This window comes from Pyrgilauda ruficollis, unplaced genomic scaffold (genome assembly GCF_017590135.1).
Source record: "Pyrgilauda ruficollis isolate IOZ18807 unplaced genomic scaffold, ASM1759013v1 scaffold29, whole genome shotgun sequence".
Lineage (NCBI taxonomy): Eukaryota > Metazoa > Chordata > Aves > Passeriformes > Passeridae > Pyrgilauda > Pyrgilauda ruficollis.
Genome location: NW_024524266.1, coordinates 14,781,805 through 14,804,772, shown reverse-complemented (window position 1 = coordinate 14,804,772; position 22,968 = coordinate 14,781,805). Strand labels below are relative to the sequence as shown.

The window sequence follows — 22,968 nt, the reverse complement described above, 5'->3', positions numbered from 1 at the left end:
ACTTCTTGATCCATGAACCCTGTTAAAACAAACACTTTCTAATGCTACCTCAGTGACATGGCTGACACCAATTTGAAATGAAAAAATAACCAGGGTATCTAGCAGAGTCAAAACAGCCTTACAACAGCTTTGCAAACAGCTTTAGCAGAAGGAAAAGCACAAAGGATTATGTGTAATTCCAAACAGTTTTGATTAAATTTGGAATCTAGTAGATGAATTATGTTCCAGAAATTTTTAGGGCATAGAATTCACCTCAAGGTGAGGAAAGGCCAAGGATATATTCTTTCAATGTAATGAAACACAGAGAATTGAGGCACGCTTACAAACCAATGGCACAAGACTTGTTAAAGAATAAGCAGGCAGAATTAAAATTATCATAGAAAGGATATCCTTGACTGTGAGCTCCAGTTCCATAGGCTTCCACCTAAATAATCCTGCTTAGACCCTGAATTCTGCAATTTCTTCAATACAAACTACCACAGGGGTCAGCAGGACCTGACACTAACACAATGTACTACCACAGACCTATATATGACTGCTTAGATTTTATCCCAAGGTAATTTCCTTCCATAAAGAAAATAGTATGAAAAAATTATACCTTCTTACTCTAGGCACACATTCCTGTTTTTTTGGGTTTTTTTCATGATAGTGTTAAATACTTGAAGTACTTTAGGAACAAAAAATATAACTTTTTTTTTACCAAAACTCTGACAAATGGATGCACTCCATTCCCACATAGTGGGATTGTATTCCCCTTTAGGCATCACCAAATAAACTTATTTAGTGCATTTCAGTGACAGAACACCGACCACGGTGTAACAGGGCAATTCAAGACTCAGTTTACAGTGTTACGTTGAAAATTATGATTTTGATTTGTAAATGGAGCTAAGTGAGTATAGGGACTATTCAGACACAAAACCTATGGAAGGTCCATTTTGCCAAGACCTTTTTCTGACTGCAACTCCTAGGCACAAACATGCATAAAATTGCTTTCTTCCAAAATAGGAAAATGGGTCTCTTGGATTGTTGCTCATAAAGAGAAAAGGGGAGCAGAAATAGCTACATTTTTGTTCTGCTTAAAAATTAATGAAGCATGGAATTCAAATCCAAACCTGAGGCCTTTCAAAAATGGGCAGTAGTAACTGCCATAAGGATTAAATAAAAAAAAAAAAAATCACACAGAGCCCCTTTCAAAAATGGGCAATAGTAACTTCCATAAGGATTAAATACTAAAAAAAAAATCACACAGAGCCCAGGGGCATTTTCATCTAGAAGTTATTAAAGAACTGGATTTAACAATGAATTCCATTTGACTTTGAGTTAACTGTCTGAGCTGCAAGTATTGAGAGCCAGCAAGTATTGAGAGCCAACTTCTTCCTTGCATATATTGCATATTTTAAAATACAGGAAAAAAAATGGTGATTTATTTCAGAGCCCTGATACTCTGGTTCCCACACAGCTGTCTAAGAACAGCCCTGATTACTCACTGCCAGCTCTCCTTGTTTCCAGCTGCTAAATCCCATTAGAAGCAGCTAAAAATGCATTAAGCGCTTTCCTAACATTACTTTTCAGTATAATCAATTTTTGTAGTTGTCATATGGCTAAGAGACAGAAAAGCTGGATCAGCAATAAAATTAACTGCTTTCAGAGATGTGTTCAGCAAAGTTAGAACATATACAATCTTTGATTTCTGGGGTAATCAGGCACCTAATACCCATAAGGATTTTTTCTTAAGTTCTTGAGCACAGCCCTTTCTGTGCTCTGATTAATTGTGAAGTTTCAAGACCGATTAATTTCCCAGTCTCACAATCCTGCTCTCCAGCCTACAACTAGCTAAGGGTGGAAGAAAAATTCTGAGCGTCTGCAATTTCTGTTGGAACACTCCTGCTTTGAAAGTGGGATAAAAGTCAGGCAATTGGTGGATTACAGTCCTCCGTTAGTCTGTTGCAGAGAATTGCAGAGGAAAAGCATCATTTCCAAACAAAAACAAAGCACCGGCTGCTTCTGAAGTGAAAAGGAGCCATGAAACCCACTTGTATGAAGCTACAGTGGTTTGCCAGGACTCACTGGAGTTGTAGTACAAGGACTTTACAGAGGGGCAGTGACAAAGTGACTCAGATGTTGATTTGAAAAATCTGGACCAACAATGACAGGATGAATTAAGACAGTAGCTGAAAAACTCAAAAAATGCTGAAGAAGCCAGGGCACAGAGACTGTCATGTGCACAACATCAGCAGCTGTACCAAGGGCTGTTTCTTACATTTTAAGTGAGACTACATATAGCTATGGGATCTATTTATTGGCATTAACAGCAGACACTTATATTTGGAAATTATGGATTTTTGCTGAGGAATATGCACTTTAGCATCTTGATAATAGTTCCAATCAGAGGATAAGAATCAAACTCTTTCAGATAAATGTATTGTTCCACCGAGATCCTGTTTACTTCCAGTTTTGCATCTTGCCTCTCCAGAAATGTTAGTCAGGCTCGGCGTGTTTCCGAGGTGGGGATTAGAATACAGGAATTCCTTAATTAACTTCACAGAACCTCTGACCCAGGAGCCGAGGCCTCTGCACAGGGAAGATGACGTGGAGTCAGCAATGGCAATACAAGACACGTCCCCCCTGCACTCCCAGTCCTCTAGCAGAGACACAGAAGGTGGTTACAGGGCTCTGCATCTGCTCTCATCGGTATCAGTGCAAGGGCGTTTCTGTGGCTCTGAAACTGTAAAAAAGACAAAAAAAGTATAAAAGACAAAAAAATCTACACAAGACAGATGCTGTTTAAACAAAGAAAAATATCTAAACACACACACACACAAACCCTGAAGAACACAAATAACAGTCTTTATGATTTGTGAAAAGATGCTTTAAACCAGTTTATGCTGGCATACAGATCAGTGTGTAGATGAAAAATCAGTGTACACCCACTAAACCATCTGCAAGGCTCTGCCTCAACAGAAAGATTTCAGCCTCCACAGATGTCAATTAAAAGTTCACACTGGATCAATCAATTCATATTAATCACAACAGCCCAGAGTCCATCCTGCAATCAGAGGGACCAAAAAATATTACTTGGACTGGATCATGAGACATTTGTGTAGGAGCACAGCACACCAGCGTTTTTCTGCTCGTAGTTATCCTGCGCTATGTACGAGCACGCACTGGAACAGATCGTCCATGGAGAGCATGGAGCCCCTTCGCTGGAGACATTCCAGCACCGTCCGGACACAGCCCCGAGCCATGCGCTCAGGGATGGCCCTGCCTGACCGAGGGGCCGGGCCAGATGACCCACTGTGGTCACCCTGACACACTGTGTGCCCCACTGTGGTCACCCTGACACACTGTGTGCCCCGGCCAGCTGCGCCTGGCTGCGGTGTGCACGCACCTTACCGCTGCTGGCAGCACTCAGAGAGTAACACCTCAGCTCCAGCCACTGCCCAGCCACGCTCAGGCTTCTCTAGAGCGGGAAGCCCAGGACGAGGGTCCAGCACGCAGCACTGTGCCCTGCCCCGGCGAGGGGGGAGCTTCGTTTAAAGGCGCTGAGGCCCCCCCGCCGCTGCTTCCTCCGCCAAGTCTCGCGAGAGCCGTGCGGGCCGGCGCGCGCGGGCCGCGCCATGTCGGATGCCGTTGGGCGCAGCCGGGGCCCCGCCCCGCCCGGCGGCCCCAGCGCCCCGCACTGAGCCCGGAAGCGCTTCCCGGCCGCGCTCTGCCCCGGGACCCCGCTCCCTGCTCCAGCCGCCGCTCCCCGCGCCCTCCCGCCGGGCCACTCGCATCTCCCTCTACCTTTCCTCAGGAGGAGCGGGGGGGCCCCCGCAGCGGGGCCCGGGGCAGAGCCGGGGGGCGGGAATGCAGCCGCCGGAGCCGCAGCCGCAGCCGGAGCCGAGCCCCCAGCGCAGCACGGTGAGGGGGGGCGGCGGCGAGGGAGAGGTGTGGGGGGTGAATGTGGGGGCGGGCAGGGCCGCCCCGCTGCCGGGGGTCAGTGAGGGAGGCTCGGGTGGCACCCCCCGCTCCCCCGTCCCGCCGGGCTGTGGGTGTCCCCCCTCCCCGTGTGGGGCGGGCTGCAGCCGTGCCGGGGGACACAGATGGGCTGCCCCGGGAGCAGGGCTGTCCTGCCCTGCGTGGGCCCGGGTGTGGTGACGGGAGGCGGCTCGTGTTGATCCTGGCTCCTGTTTTGCTGCCGCACTCCCACGCACCGAGCAGGGAAAACTTTGGTCTTTGTTTTTGGAGCCCTTTGCGGAGCGAGGCGGGCGGACTGCCCGGGGATCCCGTGCGGGTGTCCCCTGAGCGGGGGCTGTGCTGTCTGCTGGGCCACTGATGCTGCTCTTGCTGCGCAAAAATAAATTAATTAATAAAAAGCAAATGGATTCACAGGTAAACGCTGCCACTGCCCCTTGGACGTGACTGCAGCGCGATGCTGCTGCTGCTGCTGAGCCTTGGCTCTGGAAATAGGAGGCCCCCAAAGGTAGCAAGGCCTTGGCTGTGCTCTGTCCTGAGTCTTGGCTTCAGGTCGGGTTTGAGATCTTATCGACTGCTTCTATTGGCTCTGAGGAAGATTAACTCGATTTTCATTTTAGTTGTTTTTTTTAATGTAAGTGGATATGGTGGATGGATGCAGCTCTTATTTATACTGTTCAGTGTTAGTGTAGAACTGTGCAGTCGCTGTGCTTTTGCCCTTGTTCAAACATAACTTGTAACATGATATTGGCCGTTGTTTCCCTGGCTTTGGCAAGGAGAAAACAAGGAGAGGAAAGACAATTGCTTAGATGGTTTGGGAGTATCTGTACTTCAGATTTTGGTAGAGATTCCCTGTGTCCAAAAAAATGGAATGGCTTAGATATGCCACGCTTGGAAAGTAATGGAAAAACTTAAAGTGAGACACTGTGTTCAGGTAAACATGCATATGACTGTTATGGAAGGTCTCAATGCTAACAGGTTTGAAGATGCTATTCTTCAATCTAAGTAAGTCTTGAGAGTGGTCAGGTCAACCTATCCAGCTGATGTGTCAATTTGTGTTTGTTATTTTTAGTGCTGTCGTTTAAAGGCGCTGAGGATCTCCCGGGCGCCGGGACGGGAGCCCCGGGACGGGAGCCCCGGCACGGACACCCCTCACGCCGGCCTGGCCTGGCCTGGCCCCGCCCCCGGCCCCGCCTGTAAACATGCATATGACTGTTATGGAAGGTCTCAATGCTAACAGGTTTGAAGATGCTATTCTTCAATCTAAGTAAGTCTTGAGAGTGGTCAGGTCAACCTATCCAGCTGATGTGTCAATTTGTGTTTGTTATTTTTAGTGCTAGTGCTAGTGCTACTGTGACAAAATTGAGTAGTATTTCTTTATGGGCTTATGTTCTCTAGCAGGTCCACCTGATCACTAATATTTCCAGAGGACTTAGTATAACAGAGCTCTTAAAACTTACAGGTAAAGCTTGCCTGGTCAAAGGCCAGTCACTGTTCTGGTAACTTTAATTTTGTTTTCAAGCTCTGCAAGAAAAGCAATACTTTCTTGTGCCCCTCCTTAAGTATATGTGCAGTTAACATATTTCATGTAAAAAGAAGAAATGTTAAATTCATTTCCTCTTTGTAGAGAGAGGAACAGGATTCTTAAAAATAAAGTATTTCACAACATTTGTTAAAGCTTGCACTTTGTCCTGCCTTGTGAATGGTGTCTGTTGACAGCAGCAATCTGAAGAGTGCCTTAACAACCTGTATTAATGTACATATAGACTGTGTCTGTTTGTTCATGAAATTACCAACATACCAAATTTAGCACACATTAGTAAAGAATAATAAAATCGGCATTTAAGCTTTCCTTTAATCTTGAATCATTTGGTTTAAACACAGGTAGCCAGATAAGTATGATGTATTCTTCTTATGAAATTATACTTTTATGGTGTATTTTTTTCATCTTGTGTCATAACCTTTGCATATAATGATGGCAGGTAAATGTAGTGAGGGTATTGTGAGATCTGTGTCAATTCTTGTTCCCTGAATCTCATTGAGGATCCTTTTTTTTCCCATGACTTTTCATCTTGAGGAAGACTAGATCAGTTGAATAGGTATTGTGAAAACGTATCTGACTTTCAGCCGGCTTTGGTGATGTCTGTGCTGGTGTCTCTCTGTTGAGTTGCAGAGTAAAAGGAAATCCTAATGGAAAAAGACTCCTTTGAAGTCATCCAGCAGAGTACATTGATGTGATTCTTTGGGTTATCCGAAGGTAACTCTCCTCTGTCCCCTCTCAGGAATTATGCTTAATGAAGTTTTTGGTTGCAGTGGTCTGTAGAGGCTTTCTCCCGATTTCAAACCTGTGATGATTCATTTTATATGTATTTGTAAACAGCATAAGTAGCCTCAAAGTATGACCTGCAAAAGTGTTCTTGATTAGGGCAAGAGTTACATTGATATGTACTGCAGTTCATAATAAATAGGAAACCTAAGATGTTTTATTGAATTCTTTTTCAAAACATTTTGTCTTCAACTGGGATGATTTTCAAATCCCTACTTTCACAGCTTCAGTGTTTCAACAAAATCACCAACACAAGGAAAAGCCTTTGATTTACCTTTTTGACACCAAAGGTATTTTAGTGATGATCGAGTCATTGAGTAAATGAACAAATCTAGTAAATTTTTGGTAACGTCAAGTCTAAGTGTGTGCTTAGTCATCCAACTCAACTATGCTATGACACATTCTGCTCTGGGAGCATCTATGATGCTGCTGTTCCCTCTGCTGTGAGCTGAAGTAGGTGCAGTGCCTGTGTGCTCACATGTAAGCACAAGTAAAGTGTAACTGAAGGTGTTTGCAGTGGAAGTTATTTTTGTTACATGGTATGGGTAAAAGGCAGGTGAAAAACAGCGTGAAACTGAGAGGCTTCATTCACAGCCCGAAACACTACCATAAGCACCTTTTGGGCTACTTTTGACTGCATGATAGGTGGTGGAAATATCTATGACTTGTGGTTTTGCAATATCTTTTCCTGTCCCTGTCTTTGCTCCAACAGAAAAATGAAGCCAAACTGAAAAATGTTGGTGCTACCTAGTACAATAAACTGATACTAGGGATTTACTTTCAAATCTCTGGCAAGTTTGCTATTGTTGTAGATTGTTTTGGTTTTTTTCCAGGTTGGAACTCTTGGTTTTCTCTGTAGTACAATTTTTCTCTAGGCTTATTTCTGTATGGGCATAGTAGACTAAAATACTGTCCAAAACGTAATATTGACATTTTTGTGAGAGACTGAGAACCGCTTTGCGGAAGTTGAATGTGTGGTGATATCATGGTGCCAGTTCTCACGTGTGAAACTCTCTCCGTAAATGGAAAGATGAGTTTTGAAGTACTTGTTTAGACTCGCATGTGCAAATGTTGAAGGTGTTGGTTGAAAACACTGCTACAATGGGTTCTTGTAGTCCGCCAAACCTTCAAGTGTCAAAGTTGTCCTTTGAAAGGCTTTCAAACTGGCAGTGTGCTCCTAATACTTAAGCGAAATGCTCTCTCCAGCTCCAGGCAAATGGTGATAGTGTAGGTGGTTCTGTGGTACTGAATATCCATGCTGGGTGTCTCCTGCTCTGTGTGAGGAGGGTGGTTGGTCAGCAACTTCTGTGCTCTATCAGTCATTGTTTAAGAAGTGGCACTGTGGTATTGGTATCCAGGAGACTCACATGCACAACTTCCAGAAAAAACATCACTAGGGCGTTTTCATTGACTTGAGAAGCTGAAATACATGTCACAAAATTCAGTATGTAATACGGTGAGACAATGCCATAGCATTGCTGCTGCAATTCAAGTTGTGCAGCATGTTCTTATTGTTTGGTATTTTTCTTGTTATTTTCTTCTTTTCAAAGATTAATTGTACCAGGTAGATCACAATGTCTGTCTCAGCTTAATGTCACAGTGGAAGTAACATTTCAATATTCTTACACCCCATTGATTACTATGTTGAATGTTTCTCCCTTTTCCAGTATTGTTTTAAAATAGCCAGCCAGCGTAGCACTACAGAGTAAAAATGAAAAATGCCATCTCTGCTGAGGTTATATACAGTTTTGTGTTTTTAAGAAGCATTAGTCCTTCAGTTTCTGGTGGGCTTTATTTTATTAAGGGCCTGAGTTCAAAGCAGTGGTATTTTAAAAACAGTGAATTACCAGGTTTTGTCCTGATCTGGCTCTTTTGTAAGGAAAATTACAGCTCTTTTCAGAGAGTTGTGTAAAGCAGGAGGCTTTGTAAGCAAATAGCCAAGTCACTAAGAGAGAGAGAGGAGGGAGGTCATTCTGCTATGGTAGTATTGAGCAGCCTGGCTGTCACAGCTTGCTGGTGGATCATTAAGAGTGTTTTCTGGAAAACACCTTTCAGCAGATTCTGTTCAGTCTTGTTACATACTCCAAATGAAATACTTTCTTTCAAATGAAATTGCATATCTGCTACAGTGTCCATTAATTGAAAAGTGGACCAATTTATGTGAAATCATGGTTGATCTGGGGACACACGGAGAGTTCTTAGAAAAAGAAATCCTGTTACTATCAGTATTTGTCTTGGATGTTGTGGCAGCAGAAACTTGAACAATTTAATAAAGTGCGTTCAGTATTGAGTGTTTCTTACCAGATTTGGTAAAAAGAGCCACAGCAGTGCTGGTATTTTAATCTTGTTGCAGCTTTATGCTAAAGCATTTTTCCATTCCCTGGTTATATTCTGAGGTGGTTTGCCCCCAAGTCTCATCTGTTTGAACAACTCTTCCTGGTTTACAGTGTCACAGCTACATTAGAAATTGGCTGGCAAAAGGCTTTGCTCGTTCTGTGTATGTTATTTGTCACATTGGTATAAATCCTCAAGTGTAATTTTGTGCCTTCAGTGGGGAGTTTGTATACTTTGGCTTGACTCAAGATGTGGGCATTTTTTCCTAGCACTTGAAAGAGTTACAGATTTGTTTTGTTCTTTCATGTTGGGCATTGGATCAATAATAGTTGATGAATAGGAGATAGTTGGGTTTTGTTGCCTTTTTTGTTTTTTTTTTTTAACCTAAATGTTGTGCAAGTTATGAAAGAAATATGGACCTTGGCTTTCATGTGGTTGTTCTTAAAGATCAGCTTGCAGAAATAGTAAGCCAGGTACTAGGCTGTTGCAGAGCATTGCATTTTTTTTCTTGAAATTCTTATGTTTATCTTGAAGGAATAGTAATTCTCGCTGTAATCCTGCTAATGTTGGATCAGAAACTACGTGTCTAGGTAAGACAAAGTGTTAATTTGATGCAATTTCTCTGTTGCTTCATATTTGCTAAAAAAAAAAAAAACATGAATAGGTTAAATTTCTAGTAGCAAGCATTACATCAAGTATCTTCTCACTGCTCATTTGAATGTGTTAAAAATTTTAAGTTATTTTCTGGGTATTCTGCTAAAAAGTCACTTTATGTTCTTTCCTGGTAAAAATCAAATTTTAGCTGCTGGTTGACCTGGACATTTGCAAATGTGACTTCAGTAATTGCTGAATAAGTGTTGTAGCTGAGTTCAGAACACTTACACAAAATTATATTTTAGAACTTTTGTCAGTGCTTTTGTACATTAGCATGGATTTTTTTCATCTCATTGGTAAGTTTCAGATGGACAGCACAGGGGAACAGGTATTTTAGTCTTTTATCTATGCTTTGTTTCCTGCTGTTTGGGCAGCATAATGAAAGTGTGGTTATAAAAATTTGTGTGTTGTTACAACTTCATGGGCATCAATGTTTATACAGGTGTTTTACAACAAATCTCACTGTTGGGCTGAATGCTTCATGCATTGTGAGTAAGAACTTTTTCAGTAATTGCTCAGGAATATGTTTGCAGTTTTGTACTTTCTCCTGCTCTTACACTGAAGCTGTTACTTTTCAATGTGTACTGGTTTTAGTGACAGTAAGAATTACCCTTGTTCACATCCAGCTTCCTTCTGTGTTGGTTTGAGTTCATTGGCATTTTCTGGAAGAAACATTTTTTAATTATTGTTTTCTTGGAATATCCAATTTAAAGGAAGAGTGGTCAGACAGGGAAGAGAGAGTTTGTACCACATCTGTTGCAGCTGAATTAAGTTCATAATTGCAGAATGCAGGTTCTCTTAAATGAAATCTGCCTCTTTGCTTTTGAAACCCAGCCTCTAAATGCTTTAAATGCTTCTTTTGCTTTAAAGAAAGTTCCAAGTCAAATAAATGTTCTACCTGCCAATCCCTTTCAAGATTTGGGAGTTGAGGTAAATGAGGCTGAAGGTGGCCTTAGGCCTAAGAGAGACCTGAGTAAGATCAGCTATTTTTGTCTGTCTTTAGAAATTATGATTTACCGTTAAAAAAAAAAGAGGAAAAAAAAAAAAGAGAGAGAGAGTCAAAAATCACTTAAGTGTTGAAATAAAGTTCCTTGATCTAGGAGTAAGGGATCTGTAAGAGGGAAGTGGCTTCTGCAGAGGACAACTTGAAGGTTTTCAAAGAGTAGAATCCTCTCAGCAACTCTGTGCAGCAGGTCTTGATGGTCTTAGTTCTATCAGGTGAGTGACATCTTTCTGTAGTAATGTGGACACTGAGACATCTTCAGTGATCTCTGTAGTTGTTACTCATGGAGGCACTAGTACCAACAACACAGACGTTTGGTACTGTGATAAACAGTACTTCTATTTCTGTAGGAACACTCAGTCACTTGAAAGCTGCTTTGCCTTAACTGAGACATTTTTTCTGTAAAAGTTGTAGCAAAAATTTATGACACTTCTCCTAAGAGCATATGTTACCCAAGATGTGATCAAGGCATGGAGGCTTGTGCTGCTTGGTTCTTATCTGTACCGTTCGGTTCTTGGGTTTTGTTTTCAGAAATCCCAGTGGAGTTTGTTCTCGTGTCTGTCTGTTATGGAGAGGTTGAAACACAGCAGTGGTGGACTGGTGTGTCCAGTCTGATAGAGGATTCCTGTCCTGGAAACACAGAGGAGATGGAAGAAGAGCTCCTGCTTCTCTTAGCTTTTAAGAAATCCATATCTTCTGAAAGAGATTCTGTTCACTCTCCTGGTGGTTGGATGAGGTGGAGAATACTTCTTGTTGCCATTCTTGGGCTCAGTGAAGCTGTGGTCCCTGTGGGGTGTCAGTTTATGCATTTGATGGCTCAGAGAACTAGCTGAAGGGGGAATGGTGTTGGGGAGCTGGCAGGAAAGGATCAAAAGAAGTCTGACTCTCTTTTGTGAATTGAGTTTTAGAAAGACCCCCCAAAACAAGCAGTTCTTATGGGCTTTCCCCCCCACCACTGAATCCTGTTAAAATCTATACCGTTGTTTCGTCCTGCTTCCTGTAAAGAAGTTTAAAGAATGAGATTCTAAAGTCTCTAAATGTGTTGTCTTTTGGAAAGTTTTGAAAGGTAAGGCTTTTGTGATCTCTGGAAGAAGAGGATAAGAAATAAATAGGTTTAAGTGTTAGAATTTCTATGATTCAGGTGAAAGTAGTTATGGCATTGACATTTTGATATGCTTCTTCTTATGTTTTGATTATGTGCTAGAACACAGATTGCAGAAAGAATAGATGTGTTTTACCAGAGAACTTGTGTCCTTGTGACAGTAGCAAGTTTCTGCTTTGGGGTTACTCTGAATAACTTCTCTTGAGCATAATCCTTGGATTACTCTATCCACTTGACAATTCATGGAGTTTAAGCTTTGCCAGTAGCCTTACTTAGTCAGCCTCGGCATAAGGACTATAGGTATTTTTAATTAGTTCCTAAGTGCTACTTTCTGAACTTTTTTGCCACTGTTGGTTGTAGTGCCATGGGTAAAAATGGTTGACTGCCACAGGCTTATGTAAGCTGCACTCATTTTTTAAGTTAAACTATTTATGGTACAGGCTTGTTAGTCTTGTCAGAAAATGAACACTCTACATACTTAAGGGGAATGCATTTAGACTTGCTTAGGGCTTTCCTTGTCTGCTTTTCTGAGTTTAGTTTTGTTTTGTTTTTTTTTCGCTGTAGTTGGTTTTATGGGGGTTGAGGGTGGTGTTTGTTTTGTTTTCCCAGCAAGTCTATGGTGTACTTAGACTTGTAGGGCAAGTTATTTCTGTGTATAGTAGAATTTGAGAATTATGTAAGCATATTGCATAATCATAAATAGTCTTAATTTTTATTAAAATATAATAGAAGTCAAGCAAGGAGAAAAACTTGATGCTTGGGGTAATTTGCTCAGTACGACTAATGATCCCATATTCTGTACTATGAGCATCTTAGTTCTTTGGTTACCTGATAGCATGTAAAGTGTGGCAGAATGCCACTAGAAGACTACCCATTAGACAAATACTCTACCAAAAAAAATGGAATTTTTTTTAATATTCAGAAAGTATTTTGGTGATTATTTGAATAATGCATTCTAAAAAACAGCAGTTTAACAGCTGTATTACATTTGTAGTAAGCAGTATTTAATTTGGGTTTCTTTAATGGTTAATGATTTTACTAGCTATGAAAAAAGACTGCTTAAACATTGAATGAGTTTTGCTAAGGTGCAAACCTCAAGGTTGAATTGTAATAGGTTTTTATTATACATATATTCAAGTGCATCAAATTTGTGTTAGTTTTATTAAATACTCAAAGATGAGTAACTTCTATTACTGTGATTGTAAGCCTTTCTGCAGAATAACTTTTCAGGAGGGATCTGTGAGGATTGCAAACTTGTCTTTAGATGTGCTTTAATTCTTTTATGATACTGGATTAAAATATCAGTTCTATGTATCTCAAAATTCTAACATTTTTCAATCACAATGTTCGTATTTTGTATAGCTTGCCCTGGCTTTTGGATTATTTTCTCTGTTCTCGAAGGTATTTGCTAACCCTGAAATTCATAACTAATCTGGTTTGATAGCTTTGTTTTTCCTGTGGTCAAGGCTAAGAACTTTTCCCAGTTCTTCCAAATCAAAAAGAAAATGAAGATTCAGGAAGGCAGGTTTTCAGGAAATTGAGAACAATCAACTACTCCAAGGCTTAGGTTTCTGGCTTGCTTGAATATAGATCATCTGGATTTCAAGGAGATGCTGTTTTTTCTATCATTTAACATGGAAAATAAGACTTCTACAAATCTTACATGTTTTCAGTGTCTAAATCACTGGGTAAAGTGTGACCAACCAGATATATTGTTGGTTGCAACCAGAACTGTTGGTTGCATAGTTACTTGCAACTATGAGGTTCCTGTGAGTAACAGGAAAACTGCTAAATGGAATCAAAGAGTTATGCTTTGGACTGTGACTTGGACTGCTTTCTTTATGAAAAAGTCTAATTTCTAATAAGTTTTTTTGCCTTACCTGAAGTAAGAGTCTGCTCTGAGGTCTTCGTGGTCAGATCTGATCCTGACACTTTGGTCTAACACTTCTTTCTCTCTCACCCTGGCTGTCTGCTTCTGTCTCAGAGTTTTGTGTCTGTCTATGACACAAGATATTGGGGGGTTTTGAGGGGAGTCAGGGAGCTGATCCAGTTTGTGAGTATTTAGTGTTTGTAAATCAAAGTTTAGCATTAGAGATGTCCATGTCACTATTTGCTTTTTGTAATATATAATGCAGATTGAGAATTTCTAATAGAATTTTGTCGTGCTTATATGATTTTTTCATGATGTCATTGAAGGTTTCAATAAAATTAATAATAAGTAGAAGATCACTACTACAGTGTTTGAACCTGTGGCTTAATTGTACGCCTGTTTGGGATTTTTTATGTGTTTCTATTTATTCTGGACTTGATTCAGTTGAATTGAGCATGTATAACTACATAAGGAATGTCATTACTCTTACACATACTTGGAAATATGTTATTATAAAGGCACTTTCTCGTTCAGCTGTTTTGTCTGTGTACTGTGTGCAGTTCATTAACTTTTCAAATATGTAGAAAGTTACTCTTATAACTCTGACAAATAAAGTAATAGAGATTGTGTACTTGAGGAAGTATGTATGTTGAATGTGTGCTGTCTTCTGCAAATGTTTAAATTTGTGTGAAATTTACCTTTAATCCATTTGAAAATTAGACAAAATAGTAAGATATTTGAATTAAAAGTAACTCCATAGGCTAAACTGTGCAGACAGTAATGGAGAATTAGTGAGTGTTGAGTATCCAAAGTCTTGTGTGTTCCCTGACTGGAGCCCTTCTTGGAAGGTGGCTAAAACAGAGAATCGGTAAGGTTGGATGAGTTGGTATTATAATGTAAATCTGGTAACTGGAGGTTCTTTTGATTGTGGTTCTCAGGTAAATATTGTTAAAAAAGAAAAGAATATGCTTCTCTGAGGTACCTAATTACTTAATTTGCATATTTCTCCAGCATTTAGAAGGAACAGAAAATCTGCATATGATTTATAGTCAGACTTAACAGGTCTGTTGTGGTATTGCTCAGCTCATCTGGCCATTCACGTACTGAATGTGTAGCATTGCTTTCCATCCTGTGGGGGAGGAATGACTCAGAACAAAATCAAATAAGGCTTGTGCTTAAACAGCACTAAAAATGTCAAAGGTTTTCATCTCCTTACTTCTCCTCTCTCTCCTTTCAAAGCAGAGACAACACAAAGCTTACACTAGAGTCTGGGTCGTGTAAATGCTTAGAGCTGAGTTTGTTTGCAGTAATGTTGTGAGAGTTCTGAAGGAGTCATTGGGCTGTTTGGTGAAGCAGAGGGTGTGACTACTTGTGCTATGATTTTGGAATCAAGGCATCAGATTACAATATTATTTTAATATATTTTTGCTTTCAGCTGGTTAGGTTTTTTTGGTTTTTTTTTTTAATTCAGAAATGTACAAATCTCTGACTTTATGCTCCTTTGTCCCGGGCTGGCATTTTGTGTCACTGGCCTCAGGGGAATGCTCCGGTGGCAGTTGTGCTTGGCTGGCCAGGGGGAGACAGCAAGTTATTTTTCTACTGTCTAGCCTCCTGTTGTATATAAGACTGCATTGTATTTGTGGGAAGATATGACCTTGATAGTTTTTCTTATTTTTCCCCTCTGGGTTTTCTGTATATGATGCCCCTCTAAGATTCAAGGGAGTTAAACGAGAAGACTGGTTTGAAAAGGTTGAAATTCTTAGTTTCTAATTGAAGAGCTGGGCATGCTCCACATTGTTGCTTTCTGCAAACCATATGGACGCTCCTACTTCTTAACAGTAAAGAGGCTGGGAGATTGGTTAAAGAACTAAATACCACGTCTCTTCTTTTACTTCAGTATCTAAGCAAAGGAAACCACTGTGGCATATCAGGTAAAATAAAGGTTTTTGTGTTTTGTAGTGCATCTGAGACACTCAAATTGTTGGGTGGGTGTCAGTTCCAGTCTTCTGTTCTGATGGAGGTGAAGAGCCCTGAGCACAGCACAAGTACCAGATCAAGCTCAGTGTAGTGTAGAGAATATTTCAATAGTTCTTTACCTATTCCTTTACTGAGTTACCCACAAAACTCCATATATCCTAAAAGAAGAGAGAGGTCTATTAAAACAAAGAAGGACATGGATTTTGGAGGCTGCACCTACCTTGAGCTGCTGGACAGCATCTTTTTGGTTTTGAGAAGTGAAATAATCCAAACCTCTTTAAGAGTAGAATGAGTTAGTAACTATTTTAGGTTGAAGCTGTCTTTGAGCCCTAATGGTTTTTTCTTCTTCTTCTAAAGCAGGATTATGAGGATAGCTTCCTAAAAGGGAAATGAAATCAGTGCAGTTCATCCTACCAACCTTAATGGAGTACAGTAAGGCAGATCAGTGTGGAAATGATTTGGCTTTAGAGAGATGCTGATTGCTCAAAGTGTTTAACTTGCATGTGTAACTTATATTTGGAAGGATATTTGTCATGTAGAATAAAAATAAGGTATTGTAAAAATACGTTGAAATGATACTCTTGAAATTGTGAATAGGAACTTTTGGGTGAAATGCTTTGAAGAGTCAAGTAGTACTTATTCCTGAAAGTTCCAGAAGGTGGGCCTCATTCATTTTGTCTCATATTCAGAGATATATTTGTACCTTTTTTTTTCAGTATCTCTGCCTGATGAAAGTGACATTTAGTTGTAACTTCACCATCAGCGAGCGGTGCAGTGTCAGCTGTGGAAAGACTGCCTGAGTAGTCAAGGACCTCTTTCCCTCTACTTCATATACCACAAAGCTGATTCTATCAAGCCATAGGGTTGTTCAGCATGTTCTTTCTATAGGTTGCAGTCACAGGCTCTGTGAAAGAGCATCCAGCTCTATCATCACAAAATTGGTAATTTATGCTTAGCTCTATGTAAAAAGTTGCATATGCTCCAGCCAGGAATTGTGTTAATCTCATCACTTGGATTTGAAATTTTCTGGCCTGGTGTCAGACCAACAAAAATAAACAAATGTTATGACTGATGACCTGAATTACTGCCAAACTGCTTTTGCAGGCAGTGTCATTGAGTTGAGTAACCATGGTGTCCAGACTGCAAACACAGCTTTGGTTAACCTGCCAAAGTCATGGCCTAGCCTTGGAGAGAGAGCTAATATGTGGGTTTTAGGAGGAATTTGTGCTTCTATGTACTATAGCTGACCTATGAGTGATAATTCATTAATCTTCCTATTTAATTTTAGAACAATAACAAAATTAGAATAAATGTTAGAAAAAAGTCAGTTTAAAATTGTACCCAGAGTGCACAGAAGAGCATGAAAGTTATTTGATCGTACAAAGACTGCTGTATTATTAGAACATAATTTTCTAGTCATAAGTATTGATTGTTTTTTCAAATATACAGCGTTTGGATACTACATTGAGTTGGGAACAGAAGAATTTACCAAGTAGCTATTAGATTTTGAATTTGGCAGAAGCAATAAATACAAGAAAAATAAATAATAAAAATACATTAACAAGCATATATACATACGCACACGCGCGCACACACACACGTATAAATATAGTGAAAAGGTGTCACTGCCCATAGCAGTAGATTTGGATTTAGGTAATCTTTAAAATCCCTTCTGACCCAACCAGTTCTGTGCCTCTACCAGAAATTAATTTTGTTCATGAAAAGGTTTAATGTAGCTGGCTGCAGTTTTTCAGCTGTTATCTGTAGTTTCTGAGGTGTTAAACCCACCTGGTTTGGAGCTCTGTAGGAAGAGGATACTCTAAAGCTTTCATTAAGTAAAGATACTGGATATTCTTCAAGGTCTGAAGCTGTACAAGAATTTTGGCAGGATTGCATTTTAGGATGAACAACTGTATTCATATTGTAGTCTTTCCATTATCTCTTTTGGCTTATCCCATTTCTGGCCAAGATGATAGAACAAATGAATCTGAAATAATATTGAGACTTCCTTATAGAGATTTGCTATTCAAGCAATTCCATAGGCAGGACAGCTACAGCTTTATCTGAGTGTTGATTGTTTAAATACAACCTTACATACCAATGCTTCTTCCTGCAACAAATGTAACATATGGAAAGAGGGGGAGAGGGGAAACAGCTTTCCTTTCACCGGACCTTTTTTTTTTTTTTTTTTTTTTATTACCCCATTAGTATTTTTTAATAGACAGTGCTGAAGTTAGCATAGAAAGAAAGCATTTAAAAATGTCTGCATCGTGTGGTATCTAAGGCACATCTCCCCAGAAAGTCCATTTGGGGCTAAGATGAGATAATGTTACTAGAAGATGATTGCGGTTTGATGTTGCAGAAACACTTATGTTAGAAACAACAGTCTAATTTTAAGGCATTCTTCCCTCTCTGCCCCAAAAGCAAAAAGAAAAAAAAAAAGATGTAAAAAGCATAATCTAGGGTGTATATGATATCTGTATGTATACATATATAGCTCATACACATACATGTCTGTATGTATTTATGTTGTTGGCTGATAATTTTTTATTTTACAGTGTGTCCTGCTTTGCCCAACGATATTGGGCACAGCAGTTCCTGACTATGGCACATGGTCGAGCACCTCTACATGTACGGGTGTGGTCATGGATAACCTCAATGTGTCAATATGTTATGTTGCAGTAAACCTAAGCAGCATTAATATAATGTGGTGTGTAACCTCTTTATGCGACTGTCTTGCAACACTCCCATGAGCAGCTATTCGTGCAAAGACTTGTCAGAAGATACCACAGAATCAGCAAGGTCCATGTTAGATCTCCTTATGTTAACAAGTTCTTCTGGAACGGTAGAAAAGACAGGCATGCTGCGTAACTTGTTAATCGTATTTTATAGCAATTATTCATGTCAAAGAAATTTACATAGTCAGGCCACCAAAGTTTAATTCTGAACTTTAAAAATGGAAGTTGATGTTTTCTGCTGTAGTGAGTATGGTTCATATTTTTCTATATTGTTCTGTATTGACTCCTGTCTGTTCGTTGCTTTTTCTCTGTCCGCTTTCTCCCTTTTTGTTTCTTACTTTTTGTTCCTGTTTATATGTGCTTGTCTCCTTCCCTCCTCAGTTTCATGTGTGAAGAGTCATATCCTCCATCAGTTTGTGTTTGCTGGGGATCCTGAAAGGTGGTTCTGTCATCCTCTCACTCCACTTGTTTCCAATCTAGGGTTTTTCCTCTAGTTTCCATGGCTGAAGGGAGGAGAGGCTGGTGGTCTTCATGCCAGAGAGTGTTGAATGTTGTGCTTCCCAATATAATTTTCTCCTTTCTGAACTGGCCATATTGGGTGTAGAAATGTAGGGAATCAAGTGTGCAGGCAGTCTGTTGATGTTGATTTTTGCAGAGTTGTCACTTATATGGGCTGCTAATAAACTTACACAGATCACTTCACTTGAAATTAGTGGTGATTACAGTATCTCCTGTTTCTGCAGGAAAAGGAATACTTTTACTTTATGGTGTAAATATGCTTTGTGATCATTTTCTCAATGATGCAAAAAAATATAAATGTTTAAGACAAGGTGTGTTACAGAAATTGTTTGCATCCTGTAAAGCTTTTCCATATATGCAGTTATCAACAAAGTAGAAAGCTTTGATTCAGTGTATTGGATATAAAGTGTTTTCAAGATTTGTTGTAGAAAAACTAATCAGAGACTTAACAGAGAAACTGTACTGGTGTGCTTATTTTGAACTGTTGTTTGCAACACTACTATGGCGAGCCATCACAAAAGTCTTACGGATCTTTCAGAAGCAGGAAACGTGATATTTAAACAGTTGATTTAGAATTTTTGTCCTCTTCTTTATGCCTTGATAGTTGTTTAATTCTAATACTTCAAGTTTTAATTCAAATAGATGAAATTTTCTGTGGTAGCATAAGAGATTAGATTTTATTTTTCAGGTTTTGTTATTACAACTCATCCTATTGCTGGATCGCAGCATGATTGACTAAGTGAATTTAAATTTTGTAGTTATTGCACAGCTTCAGCTCATTCTGAGAGGATGGCCAAGCTTTTTTCATAAAATTGTTTTCTAAACCTCCCAAGTAAAAACTGGTTAAAAATTCAAATAGTATAGCCCTGAATGTGTGAAGTGCATTGGTGTGCCTTTTATAGAAGTATCTGCAGGCTTAGACAATCAGCGTGATTGTGTTGCTTTTTACTCTGCAAAAGGAGCCTCTTTCAGATTTATTGATAATAATTCATTTGTGTAGAGCAGTCGTTTTTAATAGGGAGAAGCCCAAATCAAAGTGAAAAAGTAAAGAAGAGTGAGGGACACATTTAGGTGAATTTTGTGACTAGCCATTGAAACATGTAACAGCTGATTTATGAGTGTAGATAACACCATAATTTTACAAGTTCAGTGTGAGTAATCCAAGTTTGGTGGATTGCTTGTTTGGGTTTTTTAAAAATGATTTCTCTCTTCAGACTTTCTGCAACTTCTGGCTTTAGTGAATTCTTACTGATCTGAAGTCCTGCAAAAGTACTTGCAGTGTTTCATTTTGTAGAAGCATCTTGTGGAAAGACTTGTGTTTTGACTTGTAAATATACCTTAGGAACAAAGCCTGTTACGAATGTTTCACAGGTAAATTCAGTACGTGGCAATAAATTTGTCATGTAGGAGTAGGAGTTAATGCTGTGAATCACCTTGTGTAGGAGCTACTAAACATCTCAGCCTGGAACTGGGAATATTGAATTCCTGTTGTGCTGGTCAAGATTCAGACTGGTGCCCTGCAGATGACTCAGTGTCCATAGCAATATTTGGAGACATTGCTTCTTTGAGAAGTGTTAATCTCAAACTTCTGAGAAGGAAGCTCACTTTCTCAAACAGATTGTGTATGAAACAATAGTCCAGTACTTTTGCACTTTGTTAGCTCAGTTCTCTCCTGTATAAACCTCAGCTTCTAGTAGTTGCTAAACTTGGAAATATGAATAGCAGACTGTACTTAAAAATGAAGAAAAAACTGAAGTTTGTGATCCATGGATTTATCGTAGACCTTCTCCAATGATTTATATTATATACTCAGTTTCACATTTTCTTGTATCCTTGCTGGCTCATTTTGATTCCCAGAATAGGATATCACTACCAAAAACTTTTTGCATCATCATAAAACTGCTTTTATCAGGGCCAACACAGAAGTTGATGAATTAGGAAATCTGACAGTGTACTGTTCCCTGCAGGATTTTTCCCAGCCAGAGCCTCATTTCAAATGTTCCGTCAGAAATCATAGATCATATGTTCTCGTAAGAAAGGCAGTTCATTGTTCTCACAGCTTTGGGTATAGTCATGATACTTGTGCTAACCTCAGGATTATCTGTGAGCTGTACAAACTCATCTGCATTTGCAACTTGTAGTTGTGCCTCATGTTCTACAGAGCCCTTCTGGAAGCTGGTATTTGTGGCATAGTAGCATCATTCCTGCGTTGGAAACTTTCTCTTTTGTAACTTTGCTCTGTAGTGAGAACTGCTTCTGCTCATTCACTGGAGTGAGAGAACCCATCAGTTCCTTCAAAGTACTTACTGCTATGTGATGTGGCCTTTCAGTGTATGAGAGGCTTAGAGGAAATATTAGGGGAGACTTCTTACCAAGGTCTGTCATAACAGGATGAGGGGCAATGGTTTTAATGAAGTGGGTTTAGATCGGACATAAGGAAGACATTTCTGATGAGGGTGGTGAGACGCTGGAACAGTGTGCTCAGACAGATGATGCTCCATTGTTAGCAGTGTTCTGGGTCATGCTGGACAGGGCTTTGAGCAGCCTGGTCTAGTGCCCCCTCAGCAGGGCTTTGGAACTGGGGTGACCTTTGAGGGTCTCATCCCAACCGTGCTGCAACTTACTTAGCAGAGGAATTACTGGCCAAGATCTTCTTAGCTACTTGCTGAAAGGAGTATCATTGTTCCAGTTAAGTAGTCTTCTAATTATCATTCAGTTTTTACTATCTCCCGGTGTAATGTAGTTATTAAAAAGTTAATTCTTTAGTTATTAAAAGTAAATTCTACTTTGTGGAGGTTTGACTTCTGTATGGGATAGGGATGAGTTTTACCCCTTTTACTTCCAAAGTAATGGAATAAATAATGTCTCTATATAAATGTTTAGTTGGAAAATCCAAGTTTTGGATTCCTTATTGCAAAGACTTTGAGGTGCTGGAGCATGTCCAGAGAAGGGCAATGGAGATGATGAAGGGTCTGGAACACAGTTCTCTTCAGGAGCAGCTGTGGGAGCCATGTTTAGCTTGGAGAGAAGGAGGCTTTAGGGGTGACCTTATTGCTTGCTTCACCTGTGTGTAAAGAGGTTGTAACCACGTGGGGGTCTGTCTCTTCTTCCAGATAAGTAGAGGTAGAACAAAGAGAACTGGCTTTGAGTTGTGTCAGGGGAGGTTCAAGTTGGATATCAGGAAAAATTTCTTCTCTGAAAGAGTGGTTAAACATGGGAACAGGCTGCCCAGGGAAGGGTGGAGTCACCATCCCTGAAGTGTTCAGAAAATGAGTAGATGTGGCACTAGGTGATATGGTTTAGTGGGCATGGTGGTATTCAGTCAGAGGTTACACTCGATGATCTTGGAAGTCTTTTCCAACCTTAATGATTCTGTGATGTAGATGGAAGAGAGAAAACAGTAACTGTTTTCTGTTTCCACCCCCTACATTACATCTCTGCTGACACACTGGTTAAGTGTTTCCAAAGGCCGGGACACTCTCCAGATACTCAACACTAGTTCATTTCAATGTTGATGGCCCATAAGGATGGCAGAGCGCACTTAAAGGGGGAAAAGCAAAGCAAATACTAAAGCACACAAAACAACATAAAACACATGCTTAAGAAGGAACAGTGATTGCTAATGATTTTTTGAATTTTGTAACAACCTGTGTAATTAACATGCTTGTGCACAGTTACAGACTAAACCTTTTTTGCTTCAGTCATGTTTCTAGGCAGTGTCACTGTTCAGCCAGAAATGGTTTTGCTCTGTCCAGGTTTCTGTTACCTCAGAGTTATATATTATTTTTGTGTGATACAGACACACCACACTGTATCACAATATTACTCATTTATAGAGTCTGTGGGAAGAGTTTCAAACATGGATAAAATTGATCACTGCTTAAGTTTAAGCTACTGGGAAAAAAAACCCCAAACAAGTGAAGGAATGATTTTGATGCTCTACACTCATTTTTCATCTGAGATGATAGTGTTCTAATCATGCTGACTTTAATGATTAACGTTCCATTTCAGTACTCTGAGCTGTTCTAGGCCATCATGTGACACATCTGGGTAACTGTTGCATAGATAAATGGGCAGGGATATGGAATTGTCAGGAGAGCTTGTGTAACTACCATAAGAGATCAATTGGTCAAGAGTGATAGCTTGTCAGCTTTATTTTCACTTTCATTCTGCTGTATACCTCTTTTTTGTGCTTCACATTGCCTTCCTACCATCCAGGGGTTTTATGATCTTTTACACAAGTGAACTACTGTTCATCAGAAGACAGTCTGCCAAACCATGAAGCTGTGGTTTTACTGATATAGCCAGTCATTCAGAACAGTGTCAGCAGCATGCTGAGCTCAGCTTTAAACATTGACTGCTTGTATTTTGCTTTGTTGAACTTTATTAAGTCTGTGTGAACTGACAAAATGTCTTTTAAGTTCTGTTGTGTCTTTCCTACTGTGTGAAGCAATACAGTCTCAAAGAGGTGGGATGTATTACCCTGCA

General features: G+C 40.0%; 1 protein-coding gene and 1 long non-coding RNA gene across 8 annotated transcripts in view; one reads left to right on the top strand and one right to left on the bottom strand.

Annotated features, from left to right (window-relative positions):
• Positions 1–2,280: 2,280 nt before the first annotated feature.
• Positions 2,281–3,539, bottom strand: LOC121356154. The gene is made up of 2 exons (XR_005955516.1): positions 3,389–3,539; positions 2,281–2,725 (listed from the first exon to the last, which is right to left on the bottom strand). It is a non-coding gene; the product is annotated as an uncharacterized LOC121356154 (long non-coding RNA).
• Positions 3,540–3,603: 64 nt separating this feature from the next.
• The window catches only part of TAB3 (TGF-beta activated kinase 1 (MAP3K7) binding protein 3), a 43,406-nt gene continuing 24,041 nt past the window's right edge, over positions 3,604–22,968 (top strand). For all 7 annotated transcript variants that reach the window (XR_005955515.1, XM_041472267.1, XM_041472271.1 and 4 more), the window contains exon 1: positions 3,604–3,903. The gene's annotated coding sequence lies outside the window, so the exon portion shown is untranslated. The remainder of the gene's footprint in view (positions 3,904–22,968) is intronic.